Genomic DNA, 17,857 nt, shown 5'->3' on the forward strand with positions numbered 1-17,857 from the left:
CAATGGTCGACTTGCCGGGATTCCCACTGGTGTCCTCTACTCCCTAGAGGCACTCTTTGGACCCACGTGGGATCGCTAGCTGCTCAGGGGATCGCTTGGATCTGCCTGGGCAGTGTCCCCCGCTTCCTCCCTGCATAACTCCGGCTGCAACTTAATGAGGACTGTCTCTACGGCTTGTCTCTGCCCGATATTACCTTTCTCCTGCTGGAGCTATCTCCGTGCTGTTGGCACATGAAGTACCTGCCTGAAACTGCCTGGTGCGCTAACTGCGGCTGCTGGTCCTGTGCTTTTTGTTGGTGTTATCTGTTGGCTCTGCACTCTGGTAAGTGTTGCGGTGCTGCTTACCTCTGTCACCACCCTCGGAATCTTCATCCCCAGGTGTCATCTCGTGGATCCATGTTGGTGCATATTGGTGTCTGATTGCCCTGCTCTCGTCCTGACTGATCTGTTGTGCACCCTCTTACTTTGGACCAGGTCTGGGAACCTGTTAATTGGACTCCATAACTCTGGAAAATGAACTTGGTCCAGCTGGGTGTTCCTGCTGAATGACAGGTCTGGACTTATTTGAATTTCAATCAGCTCTACATCCTCTGGGACTACTTGGCTGGCTGAGTGGTGCTCCATTTGTTTTATACTGATTCATATCGTATTTTGCTTTTTTTTCTTCCCCCTCCTTTTCTCCCCTGGGATTCTTTCCTTCTCATCCTACTCTCTACACTAGCTACAACTACTTTCTTACATCCCCACTCTTTCTCAGTTCCCCAGTGCTAATTTTCTGCTGTTCTTTACTACTCTCATTCTCTCTCTCTCTCTCTCTCTTAGTGTAGCAACAACTGTCCCACATCCAATTTGAGGCAACTTAATATTGTGGTTTGTTTCTTTTTTGTTAATATTATTCTTTAATTTTATTTTCTATTTTATTAAACATGTTCCCTTCTTGTGGGGATTGTTGGGGGGCTCACAGCTCTCTAGGTTACTTGACTTACTGAGCTATTTTACAGTCTAACTCTGGGGAATAACCTGCAAATTTTGATGTTATTATACAGTTATATCTGTGAAAATGTCTACATGTGGGATTCCTCATTTGGAGACGTGTGCTCCTACACCGTCTCTCTATTCTGTCTCATCAGATGTGGGAGTCATATCTTTATTGTATGACACAAACGCTCCCGCTGCTCAGCTGGCGACAGAATTGTCAAATATCTTGATGCCCTTCATTGAGAACAAATTTCACTGTATGATGTCTCTCTTTGACCGCAACCTGGCTCATTTTGATGACCAATCTCCTTGTTTGCCTACTTCAATACAGTCACAAATGGACTCTGAGATTGGTGGTCCATCTAATAATAGCCTTAAAACTGAGTTCACTGCTTCAATGTCCACAAATATGTCTGAGGCTGAAGCCACTATTTCTGTCCCGACAACTTATTGCTGTACTAAATTTGTCAGTTTTGCTTCAATCCCTGATTCTCATTCTTCTGAAAAACAAGATTTGCACATTGAATTGGGCACATCATTATCACCCATTGCCCATTTTTCACTCCACATGAAGGCACTAGGTAGGAACATGCCCTGTTTCATTGACCAGCACATGTTTCTTTCTCCCTCACCCACTGAGTTGATGTATTGGCATGTCAGAAAGGAAAGACCAATCCTTACAACATATACCTTATGTCTCTTTGGTGGCATCCTTAGTTTCATTACATGAGTGCTGACCTTTTGCCTAACTCTCAGATTTTGGTGCCTAGCTACACTAGACCTTTTCCATGTTTTACTAATTTTGTGTAATATCCCACTTGCCCTTATCTTTACAATTAAGATATATACATCCTTCTGATAAGCTTGTAACAACATTGTCTCTGGGATTAATGTATATCCTGTATATCACTATGTTACAAGAGTTGTACTGTTCCTAATGTATCTAATATCTGTAAGTGATGCTTGTGCTTCAATAAAAAGAGTTTAAAAAGAAATCTGGGTTATAGTGTAGACTAAATGGTAATAATTTTATTTAGAAAAATAGTAGAATAATAAATAAAAAGAATTATGATGAACCTGAAATAATTACTGGATGGAACAAAATTGAAAGAGTGCGGAATAATTGAATGGATTGGAATAATAAAAAAGGGAAATATGGATGTAGGGATTGTGAATAGAAGTAGATGTGCACTTAAATAAATATATAAAGAATATATAAAGATATGTGGGGCAATGGATCATATTCAATGTGTCTGTAATCCTGGTTGATATATGCAAAGATGTACATTTATTCATTGATTCTGATTATGTCGGTTGCGCTAAGTTTTCTGCATATTTTAATTTAATTGGTAGTGAAAATTGGTGAATTATGTTGATTTTGTTGGCTGTGGTGTTGTATGTTATGAATACAGGTGTGTGTACGTTGGTTATTGAAATTTGTTTCACAATGTGTGAACTTGTGCTGGTAATAAAATGGTAATCATAATGGTTTCTGTTCAAAACTTATTAAAAACTTATTTGTGTTCTGTGGTTCTCTGTTCTCCACTTGTAGTAATGTGTGTTCAATGAGAGTCAAATGTATCAAGCAATTGTGGTTATTTTATTACCTAGATTCTTTTAAGGTCTGAACCTGATTGTTATGGAAAGTGTGTTATATGAACCATGTAGATATAGATTGACAGCTTTATGCTTCCTAATGCTTCCTATTGTTTGGTATTCAAACTTAATAGTTGCGATAATCCTTGTGGTGTATCTATTTTTAATGATTATGTAAGAATGTAAAAGATATATATACACTCCTCTGTACAAACCGGCACTCTCCTCTCCTCCTGGGAACTGGCTCAGGTGCCCTCCACAAGGCATGTGTATCATTACATATAGCTGGATCAGAGGCGGCACTCGGAGACTTAATCAATAAGTGAAAAAAGAATAAACACATGGGCTTTTTCCACTTATTGATTAAGTCTCTGATTGCCGCCTCTGATCCAGATATATATATATATATATATATATATATATAAGATGATAACAGGCGGCACTCACAGCTTTGTAGAAACTGGTAAATAAACGGCCAAACTCCGTAATAATAGATCAACGTTTCAATTTCATTGTAAATTGTCGTCAGGATACATATAAAATGCAAACAATCTCACCTTATATACCCACCGATGTGAACATTTCTCCCGCCCGCCGGGGCGCCAGCGCAGGACGCCGGAGCGGGACGCTGTCTAATGATGTTGCGGCTGAAAGCCGTCACATCCGCACCAAACCCATCACCATAGTGACCGCCTAAACATCACAAAATGCTGCAATCAGTTACAATACATAATGCTGACAGCCTCCGTGTAACATTAATAAGGGCTAAACAAACAACATGTCAGTGTATTAATATACCTCAAGGAGGCTCCCCTATCTTAGAAACATACGAAAGGTATCACGCATAAGAAAGGTATCACATATAAGAGAACCATCAATCACAATCGCAATAGTACCTAAAATGGATCATTATGATAGTATAATGTAATGGATCTAAACAAATATAATAGATCCAATAAGGCACATAAAAATAAACAGCAATTACAGCGGATTAAGAACAACAATAGTCAGTGTACATAAAAACTAAGAAGAACAGGTTGAACAGGTAAACTCCTAGAAGAATGACAGGGGAAGAGTTTCATTGAGACCCCGTGGGGTTAAGACATCCAATTTGGATATCCACCTGGCCTCACACCAAAGGGTGTGCGATGGGTTCCGCAGTTGCTCTGACGTATGCCAACATTTTTATGTTTGCAGTGGAGAATGATATATTTTTCAAAGATCCAGAGATAGCAGCAGATATTGTATTCTATACAAGATTTATAGATGAGCTTTTGTTTATTTGGAGGGGCACGGAAGAAAAATTCAAATTGATCATGGAAACTCACAATAATTCTGCTAGCCCAGTTAAATTTATCTTTAAGATGGATAGACAGGTGATAGATTTTCTTGATGTTAGAATCTCCCTTTTTAAAGATAGGATTTCCACTATGGTCTTTACTAAACCTACTGACCTGAATACATTTCTACATTGGAATAGTTGCCACCCCAGAAGCCTGAAATATGGCTTACCATACTCACAGATGATCAGAATTAGAAGGACAAATGATGATGCATCTACAGCATCTACTCAAATTGATGATCTAATATCTAAATTTGTAGCTAGGGGATATCAACTTCGTAAATTTCTTCTTGATAAAGAAAAGTACTGGCCATGGATAGAAAGGATTTATTAGTTAAAAAGGTCAGGACAACACAGGACTCCAAACTCCCTTGGGTGAATCAATATCACTCACGGTCTGAAACTGTTTGTAAAATTACCAAAAAACATTGGCACCTCATTAAATCAGACGAACATCTGAAACTGGGTGAAGTTGATCTGATGCCGTGTTTTTCCAGGTCCAGCAATTTGCGGGATATTTTAGTCAAAACTGACATCGCAGGTAAAGGGAAACCACCTTCAAAGAATTTTTTATCTTTAGGTAAAGTGGGATGCTATAAGTGTCCTTGCACTACTTGCAAGTACCTAATCAGCGGGAATACCTTTTGTCACCCCTGCTTAGGTACTAAGATCAAAATTCATCACCGCTTAACATGCGAGAGTACCTACAGTATGTTGTGTATCAGATTATATGTCCATGCGAGCTCTCCTATATAGGTAAAACCATAAGAAAATTTAAGGAGAGGATGATGGCACACAGATCAGCCATCAGACAGGCGTTGACCACTGGCATGAGTGATCAGCCAGTGGCCAGACATTTCGTTAAATTAAAACATAGTGTAGCCAGCATCAAGTACCGCATGATAGACCATATCCCTTTATCCTTACGAGGAGGTAACAGAGGGGCTGCTCTTCTGACATGTGAGGCCAGGTGGATATCCAAATTGGATGTCTTAGCCCCATGGGGTCTCAATGAAACTCTTCCCCTGTCATGCTTCTAGGAGTTTACCTGTTCAACCTGTTGCAGCGTTTTGTGATGTTTAGGTGGTCACTATGGTGATGGGTTTGTTGCGGACATGACGGCTTTCAGCTGGTGCCCTGGCCGGCGGGAGAAATGTTCACATTGGTGGGGATATAAGGTGAGATTGTTTGTATTTTATATGTATCCTGACGACAATTTACAATGAAATTGAAACGTTGATCTATTATTACGCAGTTAGGCTTTTACGTAGGTGAATTGTAGTGCACAAAATCAGTGCATATTGTCAACATTTCAGGGAATGACAGCCCATCATCAGGATGGGGTGTCATGCCCCGAAACATTGACAATATGCACTGATTTTGTGCACTAAAATTCACCTACGTAAAAGTTTTGTAGTGCCGCCTGTTTTTTCCTTGGTTGTCTTTGGGGTTGCCATACCCCAGGAGGGCACACAAGCAAGCTTTACAAGTGAGGGTTGTTGCTGCCCTGCATGAGTGCCAGGTTGGATGTCTGTTATATATATATATATATATAAATAGTGTAGTCTAATTAACTCATATAGTGATAGAGGACTCTGTTTTTTGTGTGTGATGAATATTGTTATAATAGTTATTGATCTATCCTATTTTCTTGTATTAGTTATCAATTCTTTATTGTTTGTTTTTATGTTATTTGTTTTGCCTTTTTCATTTCTTGCACATGATGGATTTAATTTCATTGTCTAAACTGAGTCCTTTCGGAGTGAAGGTTTTTAATTCGTACATCCATCTTAGTTAAATTTTTTGTATTTTCTGTGTGAAGTCACCTCCTCTCCAGTTTAGTTTTACTTCCTGTATCCCCACAAATCATAGTGTGCTGGAGTCATTGTTGTGGTATTCTTTGAAGTGTCTGGATAGGTTGTGGTCCTCTAATCCCTTTCTTATATTTCTTAAGTGTTCATTGATGTGTATTTTAAATTTCCTGGTGGTCCTTCCAATTTATTGTTGATGGCATCTGCATTCTAAAAGGTAAATTACTAATTTTCTATTGTATGTGATGTTATCCTTAATCTTATATTCTTTGTTGAATAATTATTGACGGTTTTGTGCTATTGATCTTTTGATTTTTGCAGCCTTGACATATGCCACAGAAGTAGATCACTTTTGGTGGTGGAGTGTTGTTTAAGATTTTCTGTTTGGAACTTCTCGGTTTGATGTGGTTCTGAACTAGTTTCTTTCTAAAATCTGGAGCTTTTCTGAATATGACTTTGGGTCTTTCGGATAGGTGGTCTGTCAGTGCTTCGTCTTGCATCAAAATGGGCCAATGTTTCTTCAAGCTTTTCGGTATTTGTTTTGATTGTTGTAAATAATCAGTGATGAATAATACTTCTTTATTTTCTGTTTTTTCTTCCTTCTTCTTATATGTCAGAAGATCTGTTCTTCTCATTTGTTTGACCTCTTGGTAGGAGCATTTTATTAGTGGTTTGTCGTACTTCTCCTCAAATTGTGATGCCTTTTTTTGTCCTTGTAATTTGTAGTCTTCTATCTACGTAAATTTTCTTCTTAATCTTATGAATTGTCCTCTGGGTTCTGCCTTCAACCAATAAGGGTGGTGCCAGCTGGTTGAAAGAATGAAGCTGTTGACATCTGCTTTCTTCCTAAATGTATTCATCTGTATCTTTCCTTCTTCTATGTAAATCTTGAGATCTAGGAATTCGACTTCTTTATTGCTATGTTGTACAGTGAATATTTAAATTTTTGTTGTTTTTGTTTAAAGACCCTATGAATTCTAGCAGGTTGTGTTCTTCTCCATGCCATATGCAGAATACATTGTCTATATAGCGGGTCCAGATTACAAGACTCGCCCCAAACTTGTCAGACCATATATGATGGTCCACCCACCAACTCATAAACAAGTTAGCGTAGCTCAGGGCGAATCTTGTACCCATGGCTGTGCCTGTTGCTTGTAAAAAGAACTTATCATCAAACCAAACCAAACATAATTGTGAGTAAGGATGAAATTGATGCTGTCCAAGATGAATTCTCATTTTATGTCCAGTATTGTACAGTCCTTGGTGAGATGATAATTAATGCTGTTTATACCTTGGTCGTGGTTAATGACTGAGTAAAGTGAAGTGACATCAGCAGTGAATACCCAATAATCATCTTCCCATGTAATGCTTGCTAAGGTGTTAAGTATATGGGTTGTGTCTCTCAGGTAGGAAGGTTGCTGTTGCACATAAGGTTGTAAAAAATTGTTCAGGTATTCTGATAGATTGGAGGTGACTGATCCAATTCCTGAAATGATGGGCCTGCCTGGTGGTTTTATTGGGTCTTTGTGTATTTTTGGAAGGTAGTAAAATACTGTTATTACTGGATGTTGTGTGGATATATATTTGAATTCCTTTGGTCTTAATATTCCTGTCTCTAAACCATGTTGAAGATAGTTGTCCAATTGTTTCTTAAATGTGTCTGTGGGATCTTGGTGTTGGTGAGTAGTTAATATGTTGCAGTGTCGTTCAGGATCCAATTTGCTTCCTCCATGTAGTCTGTTTTGTTGAGAATCCCTATCCCCCCTCCCTTGTCTGCCGGTTTTATTATGATGGAATGGTTTTCTTGTAGTTCCTTTAGTGCAAGGGATTCCTTCTTTGTCATGTTGTGATCCTCCTTTCTTTCTGTCTTTATCTTATCTATATCTTTCTCAAGCATCCCTGTAAATACCTCTATTTGTGATCCTTTAAGATGATTCCGTAAAAATTCTGAAGGTGGTTTTAGATTGGTATGTTTGAAGGTGGGTGTTTCTTGGTTGTTTTTGATTTCTACTGGTTTCACGTTGGCGTATTACTTTTCCAGAGTTAATTTTCATGTAAACTTCTGCATATCCAAATAGGTGTTGAATTTATCTAAACTGTTCTTTGATGCAAATTTTAAGCCTTTGTCTAGAAGGGTTAGATGGTCATCTGTGAGAACCTTAATGCTTTGGTTGAAGATGACTGTTCCTGGTGGAGGTCTTTGTCCTTTAGTTTTTTTTTTTTTTGTCCACCCATGGTTCCTTTTCTGGTTCTTCCAATTTTCTTTTGCCTGTTTTGATCGGATTTGCTTCTGGTGGCAGTGTTCTTGGTGGGGTAGCCCCTAAAAAATGTTGGGTTGCACATGATGTTTGCTGTGGACTGTTGCCTCCGAAGCTGTAAGATCTATCACTTTTACTGTATTTTCTATAATGCTTGAGATGACACTGTTCATCCAACCTCTCTCCAGTGACAACCTGGCCATGTTCTTGTATTGCTGGTCTTCCTCCATTTCATATATGGAAAAGGATGAGTCTGTTTCTGTGCTACATGGGGATTGTTCTAAAAGTGTTGTGAAATCTTGGTCTTCTTTTGATTCTATATTTTATTTCTTGTGTATTTTCATTATGTATTGTTGAACGGATCACTAATACAAGAAAATAGGATAGATCAATAACTAATGAATTCATCACACACAAAATACAGAGTCCTCTATCACTATATGAGTAAATTAGACTTCACTACTTATATATATATATATATATATATATATATATATATATATGATCCAGTTATCCGGCACTCCTTGGGTTATATGTCTGTTCTTGCTGCGGTGCCCTCTTAAGCCCTTAGGCTATTTGTAGTTGCATCAAGTAAGCGGCACTCACCAGACTTGTTAATCTCAAAGAAAAATGTCCTTTATTGGTTTCCTACGTTTCGGGGACGATACCCCTTCGTCAGGGACAGCTTGTATACTTACAGTTCACAATACACATATTTATATACCTACACCAATTAACAATAAGTGGCCACAATGGTACTCACCCGTCCGGCGTGGTCCGCATGCTGCACGGCGCCCGCGTCTGAAATCAGTGTCGCGGGATCCGTGACGTCATTGCGCCACACCAGCTGGGGAAGCATCCCGGTCGCTTAGCGACCATACACCGCTATAGCAACAATGATATACAATAATGAAAACTAAATACATACAATAATGAAAAACGGATATTAAAAAATGAATAAACGATTAAAATTACATAAAATATGCTTAGACCCATAAACAAGTAGAAAATGTCAGAGTGCCTGGATTATACAATTATACTCCTAGGCACTACTCTAAACTATATTAGTAGGATGCCTTCTATCAGCTATGGATAAATAGGGCTATAAGAAACATTGTAATCCCAGTGTCTCATTTAGACCTCTTGGGGATATGGTGTCTAATGTATGTATCCACCAACATTCTTTTTGTAATAATGACTTTGCCCTATTACCTCCCCGTATTTTGAAAGGGATATGATCAATTATAATTGCTCGAATACTAGCTACACTGTGTTTTTCTTTCGCACAGTGTCTGGCTACTGGCTGCTCGCTTGTCCCAGTCTCCAGTGCATGTCTGATTGATGTTCAATGCTGTGCCATGCGTTCTTTAAACTGTCGCTGGGTTTTACCTATATATGCCAACCCACATGGGCAGGTTAGCATATATATAACGTACATAGTACTGCACGTCACCGCATGTCTGATGGTATATCTTTTACCTGTGTGAGGATGCCCAAATGTACTGCCAGCTAGGAGTGCTCTGCAAGTTACACATCCTAGGCACTTGTAGCATCCATTTTTTCTACTCAAGAAGTGCTCTAGTCGTTTTTTACCCATGCCAGTGATGTCCAGTTTAACCAAACGGTCTCTAAGGTTTCTTCCCCTGGTATAACTGGGCATTAATCTCGATTTATCTAATAAAGGTAAGTCTGCATCGGTATTAACCATCGGCCACCATTTTTTGGCCTTGTCAGCCAACACTGTGCTTTTCGCGGTATATGGTGTAACCCATGGAATGACATTAGTATCATCCTTAGAAGTTTTGTCTAAATATTGTAGGGTTTGTTCACGGGGAATACTTAACACTTTCTGTTTAGTTTGTTTTAATGTTCTTATGTCATACCCACGAGCTACAAATTTATCTACCATAGTATCGAGTGTGGGTTCCACTGCTGATACTTCAGATGTAATTCTCCTAGCTCTTAGGAGTTGAGAGTATGGGAGACTATTTCTTAAAGGGAGTGGATGAAAACTATCATTTCTAAGGACAGTGTTTCTGTCCGTTTCCTTCGTGTACAGGGATGTGCATAATTTCTGATCGACTATAGTTATGTTAACATCCAAAAAGTGTATTTTATTATTACTGATTTCATATGTAAATTTCACTGTACTCTCTGTACTATTGTGACTATCCAGTAATAATTTTAGTGAGTCCTCAGACCCCAACCAGACAATTAATAAGTCATCTATATAACGTATATAGAGACTTATCTCAGGATTCCTGATATCCCCTGTCCAAAACAGTTTTTTCTCAATAGCATACATATAGGCGTTGGCGTACGACGGGGCCACTGAGGACCCCATCGCACACCCCGCCCTTTGAAGGTAGAATCTCCCATCGTGTAAGAAATAATTTCGTGTTAATACCATTTTTAGCAATTTGACAAAAAATTCCACAGATGGACCCTTGTAAAAGGGATTATTTGTGATCAATTGTCTGACTGCCTCTACACCTGCGTCATGTGGGATGCAGGTGTAGAGGCTAGTCACATCCGCACTACACAGTAGCACCGTTTCTGGCATCTCGTGAAGTTCATTCAGCTTTCCTAATAGTGCAGTAGTATCCTGCACATATGAGGGAATTTGTTTAATGCATGGGTTAAGATATGTATCCAGATACTCAGATATAACTTGATATAAGGATCCCCTACCGGACACTATAGGGCGTCCCGGGGGGGATTGTACACTCTTGTGGATTTTAGGAACCACATAAAACAATGGAGTTACAGGAAAATCCACCATTAAGGCTGTACTCAATTCATCTGATATAATACCATCTATTACAGACTTTTTCAAAATGGCATCAATCTCAGTTTTAAATTTTTTAGTCGGATCATTAGGCAATAATTCATAGGTACAGTCATCCAACAATTGTCTATCACACTCCGTTCTGTAGTCTGAAAGGTTCAATATAACCACCGCCCCACCTTTGTCCGCAGGGCGGATAACTATATCGTTACGCTGGGACAAGGATTTTATGGCTGCCATCTCACCTTTACTTAAATTATTGGCATAGCTAGAGGTATTAACCTCCTCAAAGCCTTCTCTCTCTAGCAATCGTGAAAATGTCTTAATGGAAGAGTTTTGTGTGGTGGGGTCAAGTTTAGATCTAGGCATCATATTTTTAACTTTAATTGGTACATCGGATACTGTGTGATTAGATTTTTGTATGGGTGACTTACCAAAATGATCTTTCAACCGTAAGGTACGATTTAACTTGTACATGCTGACTTTCCAGTCAAATGAGTCCATATGAGTAGTGGGAACAAAAGAGAGTCCCTTCGATAAGATCTTATTCTATATATATATATATATATATATATTGTGACAAGAACACTGGGATAGTGTTTGAGGGCAGGTATGTTTGTCCCAGGTTCCTGTCTTACATGTTTTAGAAAATTAAAACTTCTAGGAAAAATGCTTTTGTTTTGTCAGAACCTTTTCAGTTTGCTGTAAAAGCTGGGTAAAGGCTCTGAGAGAGAGATAAGGCGAGTTCTAGACATTGGGCCCAGTTCGGGTCTTTGGCCTCACAGAGGGATAATCAGGGTTTCAGCTGTGTAAGAGTGTTATAGGGCTGCTAGCCTGATTAGTATGGGAGACTGCCTGGGAAGACTGGAGGGATCTGTGTGAGAGAAACATGCTTCCTGATACAAGTGAGCTATACAGTGTTTACTGGAGAACTCTGTGTTTTTGCTTAGAGATAGTTAGGAACATCTTGTGTTTAGTTAGTGCCGGACAGGTAAGGTATTTTCTTTTGCTGTTTGTTTTATTTTCTGTTTCAATAAAACTGGCTGGGGCCAGTTGTACCAGACACTGGACTTGTGTTGTTACTCAGCTGCTGCGTCTTGCCATATACCCCAGGAAACGGCACCTTGCACCCCTACAGTGTTACAATATCTATATATATATATATATATATAGAAGAGGAAGTCAGCAGCACTCAGCAGTATGATTTGTCCCTGAAGATGGGGGTTAGTCCCCGAAACGGCGTAGGACTCTAATAAAGCCACTTTAATTCATCATCTCGACTGCTGAGTGCAGCTGACTTCCTCTTCTATCTACGTGGATCTTGCTATAGATCGCAGAGGGCACCGCAGCAAGTATTTTGCTATATACCCATCTGAGTGCCGAACCTAACCGCTATATATATATCTATATCTATATCTATATATATATATATATATATATATATACATATTTTTGACATTCTTCCATAATCAATAAAATAGATACACCACAAGGATTATCACAACTATTATGTTTGAATACCAAACAATAGGAAGCATTAGGATGCATAAAGCTGTCAATATATATCTACATGGTTCATATAACACACTTTCCATAACAATCAGATTCAGACCTTAAAAGATTCTAGCTAACAAAATAACCACAATCGTTTGATACACTTGACTCTCATTGAACACAAATTACTACAAGTGGAGAACAGAGAACCACAGAACACAAATAAGTTTTAAATAAGTTTTACACAGCAACCATTATAATTACCATTTTATTACCAGCACAGTTTCACACATTGTGAAACAGATTTCAATAACCAACGTACACACACACCTGTATTCATAACATAGAACACCACAGCCAACAAAATCAACATAATCCACCAATTTTCCTTACCAATTAAATGCATATATGCAGAAAACTTAGTTAGCACAACCGACATAATCAGAATCAATGAACACACGTACATCTTTACATATATCCACCAGGATTACAGACACATTGAATATGATCCATTGCCCCACATATCTTTCTATATTATTTATACATTCATTTAAAGTGCACATCTACTTCTATCTACTTCTATTTACAATCCCTACATCCATATTTCCCTTTTCTATTATTGTAATCCATTCATTTATTCCGCACTATTTCCATCCAGCAATTCATTCAGGTTCAATATTATTCTTTTTGTTTATTATTCTACAATTTTTCAAAATAAAATTATTACCATTTAGTCTACACTATAGCCCAGATTTCTATTTTTATTATTATTTTAAAATTATCCCCTTTTCTGTATTCTTTTCTTTTTCTGTTTCTCATTCTCTTTCTGTGTTTTCTGACACAAATAATCATTCACACACTTAATGAACAGACCCACCGATAAAAAAGACAGAAGAAAGTTGTATGATTGACATCAAGAGTAACCAATCCGGTTGACACACCAATCAATCAATCAATCAATCAATTAATGAATTAATTAATGAACAGCTCTGGACACTATAAGTAATGGACACTAAGGAAACACACTACCCACAACTCCCAGAAGAAGACCAGTAATTGCTTGAAATGCATTGGAGGGAGAGACAGACCGCAGCAGCAGACAAAACCACAATCTGTGCACGGACCAACCCAGAAACACAGTAGCAGTGCAGCTGAGAAGAGAAATCAAGTCCCCATGGCCTCCTAGGTAAGTCTCCGTAGTGAAGAAGAATTGGTCGGGCAAGACTGAACAAGCCAGACTGTACCAACTACTCTTCCCCGACTACACCCGTCCACACCTGGGTCCGTGTCTCAGCAGAGGCTCACGTGGTGGACACCCCTTTGGACTGCATCCCTGGAGCAGAGGATTCCGGAGCGCAGAGGCACCCGGGGGCAGGATAAACCGACCCAGCAAGATGCGGCAAGAACCAGGTACCGAAGTGAGTGAGCGGGACGCCGCCATTCACCAACGTTCGTCAGCACAAACTGACTTTATTATATTCCTTTGAGACAATTTGCTTCATTTAACAGCATCTTAATTTAATGTCCACAGAGCAATATAGAGAGACAGTATCAAGTACCAGGCAATCCGGGACTGTGTATTAATATACACCAATATTGTTTTTTCACTGTGAAAGTGATCACATTCCTCATCCTATTTCACAGTACACAAGAACATACTTCCTTTAAAACATTCTTCATCTTTTCTCCCCTTTTTTTTCTTTCCTTTTTTTTCCTCCTTGTTTTCTTCCTTTTTAAATTTCTTTCACCATCATAGCTCAAATCTCTGTTACCTTTACATAATTCACCTTTATCGTGTATTTGTTCAACACTATAGCCAATATTTGTGTTTTCATATTTTATTATATTTACTTAGTAAAGTATACATTTATATAAATTCATATCATTCTCATTTGTAGCATTAGGCTGAACACAGCAGTGACACCTGATTTTTTTGCTTTTCTTCATAATATTATATCCAATACTTGTTTTATGCTAATTTAGTAAAGTATACAATTTTATGATTTTAGATCAGTTTTATTGGTAACAAGCACTACAATCCTCACACACTAGGCTGAGCACATCAGATCTTTTGTATTACCATTACACAATATGCCACGCACCGTAATGTCCCTGACACATTATGCCACATACCCCAATGCCTGTTATACATTATGTCACACACTGTAATGCCCATTATACATTATGCCACACATTGCAATGCCCCTGTGACATTATGCCACACACCGCAATGCCTGTTATACATAATGCCACACACTGCAATGCACATTATACATTATGCCTCACACCACAATGCCCATTACACATTATGCCCTACAGTAAGGCTTCTAATTACTTTTAAATGACCTGCTCGTTGCCAGGGGTTTCATACTTTTGGTTCAATGCATGATGCCAGGGGTTTTTATGCTCAGGGTTTCATGCTAATTGCAAGGGGTTTCATGCGCTGGGTGTTATGCTTGTTGCCAGGGGTTTCATGCGCTGGGTGTCAAGCTCGTTGCCAAGGGTAATGCTCACTGCTTGGAGATTCATGCCTCCACAGTGGCAGAGGGGATATTTTTAAGCTATCTGCCATTTCGCGCTTCTCAGGATATAGTAACTCCTCCCAGGAAATAGCTAAGGCCTTAGCTTTGGCCTTAAGTTACTGATCGTACTTGTATCCCCTTGATATAAACTACTCAATCATCAAATCTATTTCTGATACTGTCGATGCCATATTATTAGAAATACGATGTTCTCTAAGAAATTGCAAAAAAGGAAGACCTTCCTTAGTCTCTCTAGGGTGTTGACTGGAGTGATGCAAGACATCCTATCCGTCTTTTTCCAATTTAGTGAAGTATGCAGACAATCTTCCCTTAAATGGATGAGAACGTTCAGGTAATTAAATTGTTTACCACTAATGGAATAAGTGAATTTGATATGTTCACTTGCAGCATTAGCCCTGGTTATAAGTTCATGAAATTCACTCTCCTCCCCCAACCACATGACAAACAGATCATCTATATACTGTAAAAATATTAAACTCTTAGCTGTAATATCTGGGTTAGAGAAAAAGATTCCCTGTTCACCTCGAACATAAAGCAATTCACAAATGCTAGGGCCGCACAGGACCCCATGGCACAGCCTTGCTGTTGTAGGTACCACTTAATGTCAAATAAAAAAAATCCTTTTCAGTCATCTCAAGTAAGTTAATAAAGAATGCCACATCTGGACCCATATAGGCTTGACTGCTGGAAAGAAGCTTCCTTGCTGCTGCTAATCCCCCTTCATGGGGTATACTCAAAATTAAAGAGGTAGTATCCTTTAAATAGGTATCCTGTATTTGAATAATGGGCTGAAAATATGTATCCAAGTATTTTGCCACTTTGTAAAAGATAGAATACCGAGCTGATATGATCGGACGTCCTGGTCGACTGAGGGGGTCTTTATGCATGTTTGGGATTGTGTATATCACTGTTGCTACCAGATGATCTTGTTATAAAGCATTCATCAATGAACTTGAAATTACGTTATTAGAGTTGGCTTCTGTTAGAATTTCTCATAATTCTTTAAAAAAATTCCCAGTTGGATCTGCTGCTAATTCTCTGTATACAGTATTGTCACTCAATTGCTGGTATATTTTTATGCAGAATTGCTCCAAAACTTGTACTACAATCACACACCCCTTATCAACTTGGGGAAATAATTGTCTATGAACTTGACTAAGATTCCACAGTGCTTCAAATTCACCTTTAGAAATATTCGAACCCTTCTACCTTTTGGTCAAGTCTCCTCTGAAAACACTTCAGTGAATCATTGTATGGATCAAACTTACAACGTGGTCTAATAGCCAGAGGTATTTCACTCCAGTTGGAGGACTCAGTAGTGGATGCATGGAAAAATTCTTTGAGTCTCAAACTTCTATTAAACTTATACGAATCCATCTTCCATTGTATATTGCTAGAAGGGACAAAAGAAAGACCCTTCTTCAAGACAGAGATCTCATTTGCGGTTAACTGTCTGTTGGAAAGGTTAAAGACTTTGGGGCAGATGTATTAAGCCTGGAGAAGTGATAAAGCAGTGATAAGTTGCAGGTGATATAACGCACCAGCCAATCAGCTCCTAACTCTTATTTTCCAAACCTTTAATGATTGGCTGGTGCGTTGTCATCTTCCACTTAATACTGCTTTATCACTTCTCCAGGATTAATACATCTGCCACTAAGTCTTTTTCTTCTTGTTTGATTTTGTTTTTGATTTTTTTGTGCCACTGGTGTTCTCTCCTGGTTGTGTATCTCTTATGATACCCCGCTGTGCATTGGTACTCATTCCTAAATGGGGTCTTTTATCTGTACCTTGGATTGCCTCCTCTACTTCACTCTGTGATGACATTCCCCCACTTGAAATTTCTGTGTCTCCTGGAAACTTTCTGAATTTCCTCTGTTTTTGACCCCAAAAAATGTTTATTCTCTGGGTTATAGGCCCGTGTATATACTTTATTCTCAGCATAGTCCCATTTTACCGTCAATAATTTGTCTCTCTTAAACCACACCAAATCATCATAACTGTGATGTCAATTATCCATCCATTGATGGGTGTTGTTTGCTGTCAATTTGTTCATATGTGGTCTTTCAACTGTATTAATTTAGGATTTTATTATTTCTAGTTCCCTGGAAGATTCTTTAATTACAAGTAATGTAAGGTCTAAGCTGCATTTATTTAATATTGCTGCCCATTTTGACAAAAGTCTCTGCTGTACTTGCCAATGGTAGGTGTATTCCTATTGCGTAACCCTCATGGAATCTGTCCGCTACTATGGTAGTCATATAACGTTACTCCATGCAGGAGATAGTCAATTTCTGTTTTCCGTTATCTGAAAAGTTGTATAAATAATTGCTCATTGAATTTCCCCCCTCCTGTGGTTAACAAGTTTTCTTTACTATCTACTGTGAAGCGGGAAATAGTAGCTAGCTTAAAAATACCCTTTGTTCAAAAATGTCATACACAGAGTGATACTATAATAAAAGAAACTAAATGCTTATGGCCATTTGTTTCCACAGACCCTGATTTGAAGGTGTTCAAAAACATGGGGGTGATGCCTAGCTTCACACAAAATAAAAACCTTAAGCAATGATAGGTAAGGAATTATATTTCGAAGGACAATAGAAACATAATCAAACTAATTTTTTATTATGGAAAACTGGGTGGTAACGGTGTGTGGGGTGCACAACATGTAGTTACCATGAAAACGGAGACTCTTTTGCACATCCGCACACTGGTAAACAGATTCCTATCCTGCAGGTTGTGACAAGTACACATGTGGTGTATTTTTTTTGCTGTCCATGTGGTCTATTCTATGTAGGAAAGACCACATGCCAGTTTAAGGAACGTATGACCTTACACAGGTCAGCAATCTGGAAGGCAGTTGAGGGACAAGTGGTAGCCCAGGAACAAATTGTGACAAGACATTTTAGGGAACACAAGCAGGGTCTAGCAACACTCAGGTATAAGCTCATCAACCAGGTGTAAAAGAAAATCAGGGGAGGTGACAGGGACAGAACCATCCTTTAGTGTGAAGCGAGGTGGATACACCATTTAAAAGCAGTATCCCCAAA

Source organism: Pseudophryne corroboree, chromosome 7 (genome assembly GCF_028390025.1).
Source record: "Pseudophryne corroboree isolate aPseCor3 chromosome 7, aPseCor3.hap2, whole genome shotgun sequence".
In the NCBI taxonomy this organism is placed as follows: domain Eukaryota; kingdom Metazoa; phylum Chordata; class Amphibia; order Anura; family Myobatrachidae; genus Pseudophryne; species Pseudophryne corroboree.